Genomic DNA, 19,546 nt, shown 5'->3' with positions numbered 1-19,546 from the left:
TTGGTTCAATTATCCTCCAGCTGGAATAGATTCCGCCTTTAGGTGGGAGGTTATAAATAATGAAGCCAACCCATTGTCCAGCTTGCTATGAGTAAGGCCATTTGTGGCTGAAACATGTCAGCATTGTGGCACCTGTGACTTTTACCTGGGTGTCTAATAAGGAAGATTTACAAGCCCAAGGATGAGTGCCAGCATTTACTTTTTTTCTAATTCTGTCTTTAAGGTATGCAGCAAAATGTAGTAGTATGACATGACAGACGATGCTTAATGATATTCCTGAACAGTAAAATGTGAATCATGAAGAAAGATAAAGGACGTCAATAAAGGCGTAGACTAGATTCCAGCACAATAACGTGCAGTGTTTATAGGCTGAGGGCCGTAGCCTCCACCGCAAACATGTCCTGCATTGTGGAGGGAGACCTATATAGGGGAACATAGCCGATGCTTACATACCAAGAAGATGGCACAAACTGGCAGGTACAGAGCCACTAGGAGGTGGGGAGTGAAACACAGACCTCAGAAGGTGAAAGTCACCTTGTCCCGCCCCCCAAGCAGCAGTATCTAGCGGTCGAAGCATACCGGATAGCATTTTCTGGATGATGGAGGCAAAATAGAAACCCCGAGTGTCTAGGAAAGGGGAAAAAAGGAGAGAAAAGAGGAAGGTTGGGGAGTTTCAGGTGTTCAGATTTCAGTTGTCTTCAGATTTCCCCTCTATTTCTGCCCTGGTGGATCTTTCATCACTTTCCATCCTGGTGACATTGGTGATCAGGACACATGGAGAGGGTGAGTCTCCCTAATGGGGACCTTACAGGGGTTGTAACACTTCCCTACTCTATGCAGTGACCCCTCTAGGTGTATATAGCAGTGACCCCAGTGTATATAGTATATATATGTGGGTGACATATTTTGTCCTACAGTGCTTTCATTATATTTCTCTATTACAATTACTTACTATTACTGTCTTTCCTGGTGTTTTGTTGAGTGAGCAGCAGTCCGTGTGGAGCTGCCCTAAGCCCCGCACCTAATTGCCCACACACACTCTTTTGTGGGGCAATAATTTGGGGCTGTGCGGCTGGTTGGCGGTCCTGTGTTGGTTTCTCTTGGTTGGTGTTCAGAGAACCAACATTCTTATTTTTCTTGAATTGGTTCTTCGTTGTCCTATGCCCACCCATTTCTGGGTCCTTAACCTGGGGCTGTGCGGCTGTGTCCTGTGCTGGTTCCTTCTGGATTCTGTTCTGAAAATGATCTCTGGAGTGTTTATTGCGAGGCATCATTGAATGATGAGCAATGCTGAAGATAAAGTGCAATCGCTTCCTACTCCTTCAGAGGTCAGTCACGATCTGAGCTGCATCTGCTGAGCGCTGCCTATCCTGAGGTTCCCTCACTGATTGGTCACATGACTGGTTGCCGTGACAACCGGAAACTGTTAACCCTGTAGCTGCCGGATTTCAAATCTGCTGGCAGCCATTTTGTTTCCTGGCTGCTGCTGAAATAATAGGTGATGTGTCTGTTTGAAAATTTGAATTTCTTGGCTGCTACTGAAAAATAACTGACTTTTTTTTTTTATTTGAATTTCTTGGCATCTACTGAAAAATAACTGACTTTTTTTTACATTTAATTTCTTGGCTGCTACTGAAAAATAACTGACTTTTTTTTTACATTTAATTTCTTGGCTGCTACTGAAAAATAAATTACTTTTTTTATAATAAAAAAATTGAATTTCTTGGCTCCTGCTTAAAAAGTCAGTTTATTGTGGGGGTGTGAGACTGAATTTACAAAGACATATCAGTCATTGGAAGGGGGAGGGGCGGGGTCACCTATTTCTGGTCATATAGTATATGTCCTGTACCAGCCTGTAATACTCCTCCATTAGCAGACCATTCCTCACTATACATGGCTCTAATAGTTGGACTGACAATCACTCCACCATACAATGAATGGGATATGATTGTATACAGACAGAAGGAGCTCTCTTATGGTGGGATGTCAGAGGCACTGGGGGATAATTTTTACTATATAAAGGGAAAAAGTCTAAACAAAAAACAACCCTCATCCTTTACTTTCTGTTATAAAACATCAAATTAAAATGCGGGGCAATATGGACACCCCATCAATTAATCCTTTTTGGAAAATGGGCACTCCTGGGTACAGAATAGGCGTTATTAATGAGGCAACTGACCTCCAATGCAGGGGAAGATTTTGTTGCCAGTGACACCAATGTTGGGGCCTGTTATTGTGGTAACTGATCACCCACTGACACCAATGTTGAGGGTTACAATTGCTGGCAATGACACCAATATTAAGGATTATCATTGTGGTCACTGACACTAATGTTGGACTTTATTATTGCTGTCATTGACTCCAATGCTTGGGCTTATTGTTGTGGTGACTGATCAGCCATACTGGGGCTGTCATTGCAGTCACTGACACCGGTACTGGGGGTTTAATATTGCTATCAATGACTCCAGTGCTGCTGTTTATTGTTGAGGTCACTGACCCCAATACTGGCGGTTTCTATCGTCACTGACACTAATGCGGGGCTTTCTTATTGCTGCCAGTGACACCAATGCTGCAGGAATTACTGTCATTTAAACCATTGCAGAGGGTTATTCTTGCAGTTACTGACCCCATTGTTGGGGGTATTCTTGCTTTCATTGACACCAATGTTGGGGGCTATTCTTTCTGCAACTGACATCAATGTTGGGGTCTATTCTTGTAGTCACCGACACCAATGTTAGGGGATATTCTTGTAGTCACCGACACTCATGTTGGGGTTTATTCTTGCTGCCAATGACACCAATGTTAGAAATTATTCTAGCTGCCAATGACACCGATGTTGGGGGTTATCAATGCTGCCAATGATCTTCATACTGAGGGATATGATTGCTACAATGCTGGAAGTTAATGTTGATATCAATGATGCGGCTTATTATTGCATCGACCAATCGCCTATACTGGGGCTATTATTGCAGCAACTGACACCAATGTTTATGGTTATAATTTAACCACTGATACCAACACTGTGGTTTATTATTGATGTCACTGACACCAATATTGGATGCTGTTGTTGTGGCCAATGACACCAGTGGTGGAGTTCATTATTGCAGCCACTGATTCCATTTTTGAGGCTAATACTGCAGCAACTGACATTTTGATGGAGATTATAATTACGGCTACTTATACCAGTGCTGAGCGCTATTATTGCTTCCAATGACACCATAGTTGCTGTATGTTATTGCAGTGACTGACCAGCAAACCTGGGGCTATTATTGCACCCACTGACACCAATGTTGTGGGTTATAATTGCAGTCACATTATCACATTATTGCTTGGCAATCAAACCTTATTGATAGATTAGATATAGATTTTGCACCCCCCAGTTTTAGTAAATCCCCCCATAGTGTATCACATAGGATATGACAGCTGTGACTGACACCCCTGTACCCCGGTGTCTCAGTCATTGGGCCTTGTGTGTGAATTGCAGCAGCTGTGCGGACAGATATGTATCCCAATAAATGAGTGGCCGGTGCCCCCCCATTCTCCCATCCCAGCAATTACATACAATGGGGGAGATTTACAAACACTGTACTTACAGCCCCCCCTCTGCACTGAGTGACCCCCTCCCCCCACACTGTACTGAGTGACATTTACTAACACCCATTCCCAGATAAGGGCAGGATTTCAGTGTCATATATATATGTATATCCGGATTATATTTATAGTATTTATATGTCTGGAATGCAGAATGAAAGCCATAATAAGCCAGAAATGTCATCTATTTTATCTTACCAATCATTAGATGTGGCGGCTTCATTCAATTTCTTTCTGAGTCTTTTCTCCTCTGTTTTCACTTGATGATTTGGCTAGTAACACCCCTCCTGTATTAGAGCATCCCCACTCTGAAGGAAGGAGCACAGGGGGCACTTTTGGACAGCAGTATTGTCTGTCTGGTGGGAGGGGAGTGTTAGATGGACTAGCAGATTTAGATACACCAACAAATTGAAGCCAAACTCCAGCTCACACTTTATAATCAGTTAGTTTAGCTGATCATTGTAAGTCAGTGGGAAATGGTTTGTCTCATCAATGTAAACCGATACATTCTGTAGGAGAGCTTATGCTTTTGAAGAACAACAGATTTACAGGCTGGATCACCAGGTGAAAATAGAAGATAGTACTAAATCTGACAGTCCACAGTGGGGTGCAGCCAGGTGTACTCTATACATCATATACAATTATCCACAATAAAATGCCGGGAGAGGCAGTGCCAGTATAGGAGTCGTCCTGTGTCCCTCTGTATCCACATATCAGTATATAGATGTCAGAGTCCACAGCTGAGGAGCTGCCTCAGAAACTGAGCTGATAGTCCTATATATGAGGCAGTAATGTCCCATGACGTGTGCAGGTAAATGGGCTCCATGCTGTATCCACAGTCCAGCTGCTATATACCGCCACCAGATGCTGAGTGACCAATAGGAACGCCGCAGTACTAGGATGACCTGTCCCAGCTATGTACAAATGATGAACAGTCTGTGAATGGCTCACCTCCAATGTCTGACCTTTGTCCTCCAATGTGTTATCTTCAGTGTGCCCTCAGTGCCTGACCTCTGACCTCCAATGTCTGACCTTCACAGTGTGACCTCCAAAGTCCTATGTCCAATGTCTGACCTTTGACCTCCAATGTCTGACCTTCACAGTGTGACCTCCAAAGTCCGATGTCCAATGTCTGACCTTTGACCTCCAATGTCTGACCTTCACAGTGTGACCTCCAAAGTTTGATGTCCAATGCCTGACCTCCAACCTCCAATGTCTGGTTTTCTTATTGTATATGAATAAAGACATATTAAAGCCTAAAATATAAGAAGAAATTGTTCTGTATCAGAAAAAACTGTTCTATGTGGGCGAATCCCCGGGGCCCCCAAACTGTTCATTATGTGGGTCCCATCGTGTCATCTACAAATATTTGTGGGCTGAAAAAAAAAATCAGTTTTATAAATGAATGAATAATGGAATGAATGTGTTTTACTCTGATCTTTTCTGGAAGCAGCTGGTATGAGTCAAAAGAAATGAGAGAGAATTTACATCAGTCTCCCTTATGTCCGGGTCCCCATCAGTCTTCCATATGTCAGGGTCCCCATCAGAGTCCCCCTCAAGTTAGGGTCCCCATCAGAGTCCCCCTCAAGCCAAGGTCCCCTTCAGAGTCTCCCTTATATCAGGGTCCCCATCAGAGTCCCCCTTATATCAGGGTCCCCATCAGAGTCCCCCTTATATCGGTCCCCATCAGAGTCCCCCTTAAGTCAAGGTCCCCTTCAGAGTCCCCCTTAATTTTAGGTCCCCTTCAGAGTCCTCCTTATATCAAGGTCCCCATCAGACTCATCCTTATATCAGGGTCTCCTTCATAGTCCTCCTTTTATCAAGGTAACCATCAGAGTCCTTCTTATATCAGGGTCCCCATCAGAGTCCTCCTTATTTCAGGGTCCTCTTCATTATCCCCCTTAAATCAGGGTCCCCTTCAGAGTCCTCCTTATAATCAGGGTCCCCGTCAGCTGTGGGACCCATAAAATCCTGTAGTGGGTTGGATGTGGCCTGGGGATGCCAGTTTGGAGACCCCTGTCCTAAGCAATGGGAAAATAACAATTATTTTTAGATAGTAATCCATGTATCCCTGTGATTGGACAGATTGTATGACACCATGAAAATGTCAGATTTCTAGATACACGGCAGAGACATTGGAAAGACAGATGTATAGTAGGAGGAGCTTAGCAGGTGATGGTGGCTGTGAGGGATCAGTGACACCACTTCCTGCATTCCATGTTTTTGTTTCTATAGAGGTTTTTGGCTGTCACAACAGAACTGATTCCTCTGCGTCGTGTTTGGAAGTAATTTGGTGTTATAGTAAAAATGAAGAGCACAGTGTGAGAACACAGGAGCTCCGTACAGGAGGGGGCACCATGCCTGCTTCCATCACCCCCTTTATACCAAGGTATGGTTATACCTGTCTGCTATTCAAGGGGTGAAAAGAAGATCATGGATGGAAGAATGACCCAAAGGGCTATAAACCCAGAATGCCAAAAGAGGACCTGTCATCTGTCAATGCCATCACATAGGGGGCGTGTCATCTGCCAGTGCCATCACATAGAAGGTGTGTCACCTGCCAATGTCATCACATAGGGGGCGTGTCACCTGCCAATGCCATGACATAGGAGGTGTGTCACCTGCCAATCCCATGACTTAGGGGACGTGTCACCTGCCAATGCCATTACATACGAGGTGTGTCACCTGCCAATCCCATGACTTAGGGGACGTGTCACCTGCCAATGCCATCACATAGGAGGTGTGTCACCTGCCAAGGCATCACATAGAAGGTGTGTCACCTGCCAATGCCATCACGTAGGGGGCATGTCACCTGCCAATGCCATCACATAGGTGTGTCACCTGCCAATTCCATGACATAGGGGACATGTCACCTGCCAATGCCATCACATAGGAGGTGTGTCACCTGCCAATGCCATCACATAGTAGGTGTGTCACCTGCCAATCCCATGACTTAGGGGACGTGTCACCTGCCAATGCCATTACATAGGAGGCGTATCAGCCTACTTGTCATAACAATAAAGTTAACATAAAAAATTGTTATAAAATTTAAACTAAACTAAAATTTACAAAAATATAACAATTTTTAAAAGCTCTCCCATCACCCTGCAAATGTAAACGCACATGTAAGGTGTGTATGTGTGCAGTGATTGTACCAGACATGGGAGGTGTCAACAGTCCCGGCTCGAAAACATCACTAATGGTAAAAACGTCATTCATCGGAATAGCAGTAGTAGTAATCCATACGCCTCTCCAGGATTTTCATAGTTGTAGGCAGTTGCAGTTATACATAGGGCCCGTGCATTGTCTTGCAATATACTGTTTGGAGCGGGACTGTTTCCATACTGCCGGGGATGATACTGCCATCTTGTGCGCGATTAGTACATTGCTGGATGTTCACCATACATGGTGCAGATATGGACCTCCGGAATGTGAGTGCATTTCTTATGTTTTAATGTGTAAATAAAAGTTTTAAAGGATAAAGCATTATTTTGAGCTTCTGTATATGAGGATTACGGCTAAGCCTGAGACGGTCATCTGGAGGGAGTATCTTTAGGAGCTGATTTTCAGCAATTTGATCGATAGAGTCCATACATTTGGGACCAAAAGTGCAGTTAGACCAAATCATTGTATAATGTGAGGTCACACTACTGGAGGTGAGCAGATATATGGTGGAGGATATTTTGCACTGGATTTCTGTGACATTTACACATGGTGGCCGTTATTTCAAGGAGGGGTCACAGGAGAACACTTTAGTTTGAAACAGGGGGCCAATTAACCTACCAGCATGGAGGAAACTGGAACACCGAGGGAAAACCATGAAAGCACAGGGAGAGCCTTCAAACAGCATGCAGGTAGGTGTTTTGGGTGGGATTCCTTACCAAAGACCCCAGTGCCTGTGTGCCAGGAGGCGTATGCACAGGAGTAACATCATCCTACATCGGCGAGAACCTGGAAGATGCTGGCATGGAACGATTGAAGCAGAGGTAAGTATGGCCTTTAGTTATGTTCTGTGCTGGTGCATGAGGCCTTACAGCAGGGAGGGGGGCAATGCTCAGGAAAAGACCTTTTATCGCTGGGGTTCAGCTTTAACGTTTAATCATTCCTTTAATGTGTATTTTGTATTTTCATCTCTGGTTATACTGGAAGATTTTTTTTTTATACCTATTTGAACCTTTTAAAATGCATCAACAATAAAGCGTGGACCAGACCACCTAAACAAAGCCTTGTTTGCCCCCCAAAACCAATATACATCTCTCACTGGTGTGATATGTTCTACCAAATCCATAGACCAATAGCGGAGGTGTAAAGAGGCTGCAGCTACTTATTCTGGAGGAGTGGGGATCGGCCATATACAATCACTATTACTGGATCTTTACAGATCTGATACACTTCATCCATGGATTGCTGTATATATTCTGTGTCTTGGGAGGATATACACGGCTGTATGTAAAGACTATGTATGCATGTGTGCATGTAATCAGGACTATCATCATATCATGTACAGATAATCTGTAATGACTGAGGTCACTGGATCAGAGTATATCCTGGAATTTATAATTATGTGAATGTGCTTGTGCGCGTATGGCAGGGAAACCACACGCCACATTACATTTGTTGGCTGAATGTGAAAAGCATTCGCCCATCCTTGACACATTCTGGCCCAATTTTCCTTAATACATTCATTTCCTATGATTGTCAATGCCATCTAGTGGACAAAATGTGGTATGTTCCTGAAACATTTTAATCTGAAAAAAAATACTGCATTTTGTCCACTAGATGGTGTTCGTAGGAAATCAACGTATTACGCAAAATACGGCCACAATGTGTCAAGGGTGGGCGAACGCTTTTCACACAGCCAACAGTTTGTTTATTTTTTTAAATTTAAACGTAAATACATATTTAAACCCCGCCCACCCAATAATTCAGTGCAGGGAGATGATCACGTGCTGGATCTGCTTGTTAAATTGAATAAAGTTTGGATTCCTGCTTCCCGTGTTCTGTTTTTTTCTGAATTCTACTTGTAGTCAAACATTTAACTAAGGGCCTTGAAAGACAAGACACTGCTCCCTTGAAGAGGAGGAATCATTGGATATTGAGTTCATGTATGCTCTGTAATGTATCCGTGTAACACTTCCAGGTATTTATTATCAATCACAGAGATCACAGTACTCCTCCTGACAACGTCTTCTTCTGCCTATCCCTCCACAGGGTTAGCACCATATTTGTTCAGGCATCAGCTAGGGTCACCATTGACTTCTTGGACCAAGAAACTCAGAGAGAACATGTAAATGCTGGTGCCTGTGCAGATCTTAGCTGTGTTCACAAATGCCTTACCCAGATCTGCCCCTGCTGCAGAATCTCACTTTGTGGCTTGTTACAATGTTGCAGTCTGATTACTATGGGGAAGAGACTGAGGAGAATACCCTGCAGCGCTGCTCCTGGATCTGTTCTTCACTTAGCTTGTCCTGCGCGCCCCCGATGCCGGCATTTGTCTTCTGGGTTCCGTCCCCTGCGACGTCAGGATGTCGGGGGACGGAACTGGCGGGAAATTTGAAAGTTGTAAAAGTGACATTCACTAAATTCACTAAAATCACATAGTAAAACATTACTGTATCAAACCATTTCACATACATTTTGTCCCGAGTGCTTTGTCCTGTGCTTTGCCTGCATTGTTACTGTTCTTTGTGCCTGGAAACTGAGAAAAGTCCATGGCGTCCAAAAAGCGTCCCTTTAGGTCAAAAGCGGTTTTAGACCGGCTAGAGAACAGCGATAGTAAATTAGAACCACTTGCAGAATTGAGTGATAATGATTCGTGGGGAAATTCGTCATCAGACACTGAAAACGATTTTGCGACTTTGCTCAGTGATGTGGGAACTTGGTGCTATATTTCAAATATCAGTGTTTTTGGTTTGATTATATTATTTATTTAAATGTATTATTATTATTAAATTATTATTTTTTATGATTATTTATTAAATTATAATTTATGATTTCGTGTTTAAAATTTTAACATACCCGGGATGTCTACTAGACTCTTGTTCGGACAGATTTCAGTGAATTATTCCTAAAAGTTACAGGCCTACAAAAAAAAAACACATATTTCCATGCAAAAAAAATACCGCTTTGAGCACAGAAATATGTACATAATCAGACCGCTAGGGAGGCTACAGCTGCTCTTACCCTAGTAGATTTCAAACGAACATTCATACAAAAATGATTACATTGCATGACTTGATGAATGTCATTTGAAAGTACTTCAAAATGTCCTCTGTTGGAAATTCATTGCTAAAGAATTTACCATCCTGCTACTTTGGAACTTTTCTAGCCTCTGCTGTCAAAAATAAACATCGATTTGATCCCACTAATGATTAGAAAATGAAACGAACGTTCATAAAGAAATGAAATATTTTGAGCACTAAAGTAAGGCGCTTCACCCAAGGAACTGACTAAATGACTCAAACACAGAAAATCAATATAAATTAATTAATACATTGATCCAAGTGATCAGCACTCTGTGTTTATGGAAACTTTTTGAGTTGTGATAACTTAGAAAATATATATAAAAGAATAAATTGATCCAAGTTATCACAACTCAAAAAAAGACTCCATAAACACAGCGTGGTGATCCCTTGGATCAATGTATTTATTCATTTATATAGATTTTCTGTGTTTGAGTCAGTTCTTTGGGTGAAGTGCCTTACTTTTGTGTGTTGATTGTACACTGGAAGGGGCGGCTCCACCACACCCCTAGATGCACGAGAATTGATGTGTCATTCTCCGAGTGAATAGGGGGAGGCGCCTCTATTCCTTCTGTATTTTTCAGATTCTATCAGTGTATGGCCTGCAAGGCTTCATTTTTTTAAAAATAAAAATCACAAGAATTTCATACTTACCTGTACTTAATGGTTTTGCACAGGTCAGCCTCGATCCTCCTCTTCTTGGATCCCCAGCTGGTGTGGAGTGAGGAGGAACGGAGCTGGGAGAGCCGCTGCTTTTAAGCACAGTGCTGGATTGTGATGGGGCTCAGGTAAGTATGGGCTGGTGATGGAGATCCGAGTGAGGCTAGGTTCACATCGAGGCAGACAGGATTGTGCGATTTCACAGCGTGTTTTGAATTTTTGAACACGTGTTTTTGTTGTACTTTGCGGTTTTTTGCCAGTAGGAAAGTACTGTATTTGATATGACTTTGGATGGGTGCCACTTGGATGCAACTTTTTTTTTTTTTATTTTGCTAATAGGAAAGTATGACAGTTCTGTTCATGTAGTGCAACTTTGATGCGACTTTACACTCTCTGGCACTCAAGTAGCATCAAAGTAGCGCAAGAATCTTTGTGTCCAAAGTCGCAGGTTAGGGTTAAAGGCTGCGGTTAGCGTTCTAACCCTAACATTTAACGCTGACCCTAACCTTTAACCCTAACCTGCGACTTTGGACACAAAAGGTTCCTGCACAACTTTGATGTGACTTGAGTGCTAGAGTGTGTAATGGCGCATCAAAGTCGCACTACATGAGCAAAGCTGTCATACTTTCCTATTAGCAAAAAAACAAAAAAAAAAGTTGCATCAAACTCACACCCATCCAAAGTCGCATCAAAACCGCACTGCATGAACAGAAATGTCATGCTTTCCTATTAGCAAAAAAAAGTCACATCAAAGTCAATACTTTGCTATCGGCAAAAAAAAGCATCAAAAACACAACCCTTGCGTTATTGGGGAAGTGCCATTGAAGTCTATTGCACAAAAAACGCAATCTGCGGAGGGAAAAAAAAGTGACAACAGCGCTCTTTTATGGACACGCCTACCTATAGACAATGGCATTGAATGACCCGGCCCACAGCCTTTGGATTAGTAAACAGTGCAGATCCAAGGTTCAGATGGAGAGGACTGTGGAGGACACCCAAGCTCAGCTCTATTAACCCTTTCGCTGACAGAGCCGGTTTTGCATTTTTTGCACACATTTAAGGGTGGAGGGCCGAACATTTTTCCGAACATTCTTTGAACCATTACAATTAAATGCAAATAAATTATTTTATGCCAAGTTAATTGCAAACGACATACTTTTAATTTCATAACATTAAGATCAACTGACAGCTGAGTTTTCACAATGTATTGAAAATAAATTTTAAAAAAACTTACCTGCACTAATGTGAAGGGTGAAAAAGGTAGCTGGAGCTGAAGTCTCTGCTCGGCAGCCGGGAGGGGAAGAGAAACACTTCACGCTGGAAGCCCGGCCCTGACGTCACCGCCCTCTGTCGCTCCCAGCGTGGCGCAGTCACGCATGCGCACTGCTCTCAAGCAGAAGACTGTCTGCCACAGAAGGGAGGGCCGTATGACAGCCGCATTTACACAGACCAGGGAGAACGCGCCGCAGTCAGGCATGCGCACTGCCCTCTGCTCTCAAGCAGAAGACTGTCTGCCATAGAAGGGAGGGCCACATTACACAGAGCAGGGAGGGCTGTTGGAGGGCCGTATTAAACCGACCCCCGGGCCATAAATGGCCCGCGGGCCGGACTTTGGACATGCCTGCCCTAGAGAATAAAATAGTGGTAGTTCCAGTGTTTTATGTCATACGATATTACCGCAAACACACTAAAGTGAAATTTAGGACAAACACACGCAATAAATGACCAAAATTTTGGTAAACTACAAAGGAAGAGGTTGTGCTGAGTAAATAGATCCCCAATATGCCAAACCTTGAATTTGTGTGCACCTGTGAAATTAGTACCCTATATTTTCTATAGGTGACATTTCAAAAGCCCCCTACAGGTCATCAGCTTAGCATTTCAGAGGAGGTCTGGTGCTAGAATTATCCCTCGCACTTCGGCGTGTGTGGCGATATGTAACGTGTATCGCAATCACCATTTTCACTTGTAGGCGCACTAACGTGTGCAATTACATTCAGATGTGCATATACAGTATGTAGGGGTAGAGAGGCCTCAAAATTTTTCTTTTTGGGGGGGTGGGTGCGGTGTTGGGGTAGGGGAAACAAAGTCCCCTATGTGATGATTTTTAGGTGACAGGTTCTCTTTAATGATACATGTTGGGTCTAAAAGGTCATATTTCATTTTTATTTTTCAAGCTTCTTTTGCTTTATTTTCACCTGGTAATCAGGCAGTTAATACACTTCCTGTCCATGGGTGGCTACATCACTCCTGCACTGTATCTATGGAGAGAACCATGGTTGTCACTCTGCGCTGTTCTCCTAATATGGACTACAAAATATGTCCAAATTTCTTCATCTTCATTACATAGAGAACAGGGCAATCAGTAATTTACACAAGATCGCTACGAAGGATGATATTCTTTGATGCAGCTCACAGGAAGTGACAAGGACACTGCATTTCTGGTAGGATCAACAAGTATTTGCAGTATTTACTGAAAATGTTCTTCGCTTTAAAAAGCCAACTAATGCAGCCTCACCATCTGAGGACTGTAGGCTAAGATATATTGTGTTTTTGCTCTTGTGTTTAGTTAGCATTTAATGTTACTTACCAAAACTGGATGTATATGGTTATGAAGCAAAGTCATAATATGAATTGTATGAATTCCCTCATATGTATCATCCCTGGCTGCAGCGGTGTCCTGAGCTGCCTGAAAGGAATAATAAAAGTTATTTAATATTTTCTATTGCTTCACCGCTCTTCACCATTGTCCATCTTCATCTTTTGCTTGCCAAGAAAAGTGCCAATTATATACCCTCACCCTGCCTACCTACTGGCATTGTCATGGGAAAGAAGACATGTAGAAAGTAGGATTGAACCAAAGCAGAGCAAACAGCTGAGGTCAGGACTATGGTCAGTCATCATTGAGTCAACCAACCAAAGCTTAATCGAGTCCTGGCTTCCCTCCTCCTGCCTCACATTTTATGTGAACCCCCAAAACACGGAGTGCTCTGCAAAGCAAATTTAAACCAGCTTATTGGTTCCTGGCTCTTATCCATCCCTTCCTGCCTTCATTAGTAAGGCTTCCCCTTCACCATGATGGGTCATTAATTAGGCTCAAAAGATGTCACAGGGTAGGCAAGCAACCAGAAACCGGTCATCACTTACAAAACTAATCATCCCAAATACATTAGAGCCATTCAATGTTCCCTTTTGTTCCCCCGCAGATCATACCAGTACCCAGTGACTCCCAGCTGACCTTAGTTGACCTTGTATGTGCATTAAAGACACTGAAGACTGACACAATACTGCATCTGGTCAAGGAGGTTGTCAAAAAGCCCCCACAGATAAAAGGAGAATAGGTAGCTGCTGATGTAGGCCGTTCTGTTATCTCATAATCTTCCTATGGCAGACCCAGCGATCCAAATTTATTCATGTTTTCCTGTCTTTTTTTTCCCTAGAAGTCCTCATTGGTTGATATTCCCATGCTGAAGTTCAGCCATGCATTTATACAAAGGTAACAAAACCTGGTGGATAAACTGATGGCATAAAATATTGTTTATTAGACTCAATGATGTTTATGTGGAAGTACCAGCTGCTGATGTTAGTTTCAGTCTGTGCCTACAGCCTTCTGCAGCGTAAGATCTAAGGCACTGCTGCCTCTGACTGTTAGGCCTTTTTCACACCAAGGTGCAGAGATGTCAGTTTTTCTGCATGCATTCTGCAAAGGTTTACAGAAAACAATTGTTCTCTATGTGCCCTGTTCACACCACATCACTAGTGTCACGTGCAGATTTTTTTCTGCGCAGGAATCTGCAACCTGTATAAATTCACTGAAACGCACATGAAAAGTGACGTAAACTCGTGTCTCTGCAAGTGAAATCTGTGCGTTTTTTTCATCAGATGGTGTGAACGAGGCCTTATTCTCACCTGATTTGGTGATGTCACTCCTGTGCTGCTCACTGTTCTCCTTATGGGAGGTTCTTACATGAGGAAGCAATACCCTACCTCTACCAAGATGGTCGCCTCTATACAGAGACACAGTGCAGAACAAGGCGTGGCAAGTCAGTAATGAGGAAAGATCAGCTGCAGGGTGACTGCAGGCAATACTGGCGACTTGTTCTTTGTCCTCAGTTTGATTTTCTAGGGGACAAAGGTTCCAGAATTTAGTTCCTCTTTAATAAGAAAGTGATCAGTAGTTTCTTTTTACTAGTTTGATTATATTCATGTTTATTTTAGGATAACTAGTTCATCGCAATGAGCTAAAAATGTAGTTGATACCAAACAACAGTATAAGGCTAGGTTCAGAAATTTGGAATCGGGAACGCATGTCATATCATGTGCTTTCTAGACACACAATGCCCTGCACTTTAGCAGAGACATGGTGGTGACTGTATTTGTTAATGGCACCATCATGCATTTGCAAATGCTCACGCCTGCATGCAGTACAGTTTGGTGCATTTTTGGAAAAGAGTCAGGGGCTTCTTTTCTGTGTTTCTCACGAATAGGGCAAATTAAAGGGCCGCTCTACACACAACGCCTGGAAACGTACCCATGCTTGGTCACACCTGTAGGTATGAACAGTCCCTTACTATACCTTTTTATTAGGAGGTCTTTCAGTTGCCCAGCTAATACAGCACAATGGCTAAGTGGTTAGCACTTCTGTCTGGCAGCAATAGCGTCGTCGGTTTGAATCCCAACCATGGTACTACCTGCCTGGAATTTGTATATTCTCCCTGTGCCAGTGTGGGTTTCCTCTGGGTTCTCTGGTTTCCTCCCACACTCCAAAGACATGCTAGTAGGTTAATTGTCTCCTGTCCAAAACTGACCCTAGTATGTGTATGAATGTGAGTTATGGACCTTAGATTGTAAGAAGTTCCTTGACGGCAGGGACTGATGTGAATGTATTTTATTTATGTATTTTGCGTATGTACAAGTTGTGCTCAAAAGTTTGCATACCCTGGCAGAAATTGTGAAATTGTGGCATTGATATTGAAAATATGACTGATCATGCAAAAAAATGCTCTTTTATTGAAGGATGGTGATCATATGAAGCCATTTATGATCAAATAGTTGTTTGGCTCCTTTTTAAATCATAATGATAACAGAAATCTCCCAAATGGCCATGATCAAAAGTTTCCCTCCACTGGAATTTTTGGCCTTGGTACAGACACACAAGGTGACACACGCAGGTTAAAATGCCAATTAGAGGTTAATGTCCCACATCTGTGGCTTTTTAAATTACAATTAGTGTCAGTGTATAAATAGTCAATGAGTTTGTTAGCTCTTACGTGGAAGCACTGACTAGGCTAGATACTGAGCCATGGGGATCAGAAAAGAACTGTCAACAGTCCTGCATAACAAGGTAATGGAACTTTATAAAGATGGAAAAGGACATAAAAAGATGTCCAAAGCCTTTGAATATGCCAATCAGTACTGTTAAATCACCTATTAAGAAGTGGAAAGTTCGGGGATCTCTTGATACCAAGCCAAGGTCAGGTAGTCTAAGAAAGATAGCAGTCACAACTGTCAGAAGAATTGTTTGGGATACAAAGGGAAACCCATAGGTAACCACAAGAAAAATACAGGCTGCTCTGGAAAAAGACAGTGTGGTTGTTTTGAAGGCGCACAATATGATGACACTTGAACAAAAATGAGCTGCATGGTCGAGGTGCCAGAAAGAAGCCTTTACTGCATCAATGACACAAAAAGGCCTGGTTAGGCATGTCAAGGTGTTGTCAGGCATATTGTAACCGGGCTTTAGTATTGTACTCCTTAAAAACAACCACACCATCTTTTTCCAGAGAAGCCTGTTTTTCTTTTGAGGTTGTCTGTGAGTTTTTCTATGAATCTCGGACAATTCTTCTGTAAGTTATGGCTGCAATCTTTCTTGATCTACCTGACCTTGGCTTGGTATCAAGAGATCCCCAAACTTTCCACTTCTTAATAGGTGATTTAACAGTACTGATTGGCATATTCAAGGCTTTGGACATCTTTATATTTCCTTTTCCATCTTTATAAAGTTCCATTACCTTGCTACGCAGGACTTTTGCCATTTTTTTTTCTGATCCCCATGGCTCAGTATCTAGCCTAGTCAGTGCTTCCACATAAGTGCTTTGAAACTCATTGACTATTTATACACTGACACTAATTGTAATTTAAAAAGCTACAGATGTGGGACATTAACCTCTAATTGGCATTTTAACCCGCGTGTGTCACCTTGTGTGTCTGTACCAAGGCCAAACATTTCAGGGTATGTAAATTTTTGATCATGGCCATTTGGGTGATTTCTGTTATTATGATTTAAAAAGGAGCCAAACAACTATTTGATAATAAATGGCTTCATATGATCATCATCCTTCAATAAAAGAGTATTTTTTGGCATGATCAGTCATATTTTCAATATCAATGCCAAAATTCCACAATTTCTGCCAGGGTATGCAAACTTTTCAGCACAACTGTGTGTGTGTGTGTGTGTATATATATATATATATATATATATATATATAAAATATAATTTATTATAGAGGAATTGTATAGAGCCAACAGTTTGCACAGCGCTATACAACATAAAGGGAGACAGTACAGCTACAATACAATCAAAACAAGAGGATTAAGAGTTTACAATCTAAATATATATAGTGTGTGTGTGTATTTATTTCAGGTACTTATGTAGCATTGTCAATTTACACAGCACTTTACACATATAAATATATATTGTACATTCACATCAGTCCCTAACCCTCAAGGAGCGTACAATCTAAGGTCCCTAACTCATATTCATGCATACACATACTAGGGCCAATGTAGACAGGATCCAGTTAACCTACCAACATGAGAGAGAGAGCGATATACCTGTCATGAAATACAGGTCCAGTGCAGTGTTCATTATCAGCGGTCACAAGGGGTGGAGAAGGTCGATGTGAGAGACGTGCTACAATGTAGTGTTTTCTTGTGGAAAGTTCCAGCCATGGGTTGTGGGAAGAGCAACTAGATGGGTGGGATTGAAGAATACAAAATTATTTTTATTGTTGTTCTTTCAGGCTTTCTCCATCTGATATACAGGAAAATTTCCAACCATTACTCACACTTCTGAAGGAGTCCGTTTCTCTGAATCTGGCAGCACCCGGTTACTTCCTTCTCTTAAGGTAGATCACACTTCCTATAGATACTTCTGATGAAAGATTAAAAGCTGAACTCCAAGCAAATAGCTAAATAAGCACATGAATTACATATATGGGAGTTAGTTTACCTGCTAAAGGATTTATATTTCTGTCCGTCCAGATCTAAGATTTACACAGCTCTGCCACACAGCCCAGCCATCCTGCAGACCTGACTTTTCTTTACTTCATTTAAGTAAGACAACTAGGTCTTGTCCCTGCCCTCAGCCTGTGACTGGACAGTGAGGGAGAAGCAGCAGACTGATCTCTGTCATTCTGCCTTTTCCTCAGCACATCACTTGTTAGCACATAAACATCACAGCACAGCTGATTGGCTCTTTGTGCTACTTCTCCCTCTTCCATTCTGAGTTCTGCTGTAGAGCGACTGCAGGAGGCCGATACCAGATCAAGTCAGGAACTTATACTAGTTTCTATTAAAAGTACACTTGATTTTTAAAGAGCACAAACCTACCGGACAAAATGTTTAACCCTTCCCTGTTACTAATTACAATTATCTACTGTTATAGTGGAAATGATCTCTTCTGCAGCTGAAATGATTTGATTTCCACCTGATAGCAAGTTGCATGGCAATGTTTTAATAAAGATATTCAGTGAAAAAAATTGCTTTGTACGCTGTTGGGCCTGGTTCACAGCTAAATGTGAACATGGTGAGTTTTTGGTTCAATAGACTTCAATGGACATGCAGCAAAAACGCATGTAGTGTGATTTTTTTTTTTTTTACATTCTTTATTTAAACAACTTTTTTAGAGTACAAACATCTACAAAAATAAGACGCATTAGTGGATGCCAGCAAATAAGACAAATAACCAGGTGTGGTCCAATTACATAGAGCAGTGGTTCTCAACCTTCCTAATGCCGCGACCATTTAATACAGTTCCTCATGTTGTGGTGACCCCCAACCATAAAATTATTTACCCAGTAATTATAATTCATAAAGTGTCGTTTTACCTCCAATACTGCTGCTTTCAACACCGTAGCTGCTTTCAACACCGTAGCTGCTCATTACACATCGGAAATATGTGTTTTCCCGATGGTCTTAGGCGACCCCTGTGAAAGGGTCATTCGACCCCCAAAGGGGTCGCGACCCACAGGTTGAGAACCACTGACATAGAGATTTAAATTATCGGTTTCAAAAACAGCAAAGTACAGCACACTGGTCTGAAAGGTAGTACAAACAGATCAGTCTATTGACATAAACAAATAGCAGTAGTATCCAAGACAGGGAAAAAGGTAGGGAGAGAGAAAAAGAAAGAGAAAAAAAAAGGGGGGGGGGGTGAAGGGAAGGAAGAAAAAATGTGTAAAAGGAGAACGACGAAGGGACTTCAAGCCATGTAGTGTGTTTTTTATGCGTTTTGCATTTTGTTTTTTTGTTTTTTGCAAACAGGAATGTATTGACTTTGATGTCACTTTACCTGGGTGAGACTTTGATGCAACTTTGGATGGGTGCGACTTTGTGACTTTTTGCTAATAGGAAAAGTATGACAGTTCTGTTCATGTAGTGCAACTTTGATGCAACACTCTGACACTCAAGAAGCATTAAAGTCGCACCTACCCAAAGTCGTAACTAAGTCTCACCCTTCCAAAGTCGCAGCTAAGTTGTACCTTCCCAAAGTCGCAGCTAAGTTGTACCCTCCCAAAATCACGTAAAAGTCCAATAAAAGTGGCATCAAAGTCAGTAGTTTTCTGTTGACTAAAGAACCCCGCAAAATGCATAAAAAACAAGTGTTTAAAAACGCACCGCAAAAAGTGCCAGTAAACACATCAATCGCATCACACAGAGGTGGATGGCTTTGTATGTTGTTAGTATTTTACATTTTATATGTTGGGTTAGTGGAAGCCAGTGATTGGCAGAGAGGGGCAGCAGTCGCTGATTGGTTGGTAAGGTGTATGAGT

The 19,546-nt window shown here is 42.1% G+C and overlaps 1 protein-coding gene across 2 annotated transcripts in view; it reads left to right on the top strand.

Annotated features, from left to right (window-relative positions):
• Positions 1–19,546, top strand: part of LOC149439062 (protein DOP1B-like) — a 657,792-nt gene that overhangs the window by 217,489 nt on the left and 420,757 nt on the right. For both annotated transcript variants that reach the window (XM_089659538.1, XM_089659534.1), the window contains 4 exons: positions 10,511–10,621; positions 13,700–13,834; positions 13,934–13,989; positions 17,516–17,620. The gene's annotated coding sequence lies outside the window, so the exon portion shown is untranslated. The remainder of the gene's footprint in view (positions 1–10,510; positions 10,622–13,699; positions 13,835–13,933; positions 13,990–17,515; positions 17,621–19,546) is intronic.

This window comes from Staurois parvus, unplaced genomic scaffold, assembly GCF_062004578.1.
Source record: "Staurois parvus isolate SC_StPar_1 unplaced genomic scaffold, SC_StPar_1.0 ptg001162l, whole genome shotgun sequence".
Taxonomy (NCBI): Eukaryota; Metazoa; Chordata; class Amphibia; order Anura; family Ranidae; genus Staurois; species Staurois parvus.
The sequence above is the reverse complement of the archived record's forward strand: the minus strand, read 5'-3'. Positions and strand labels throughout refer to the sequence as shown.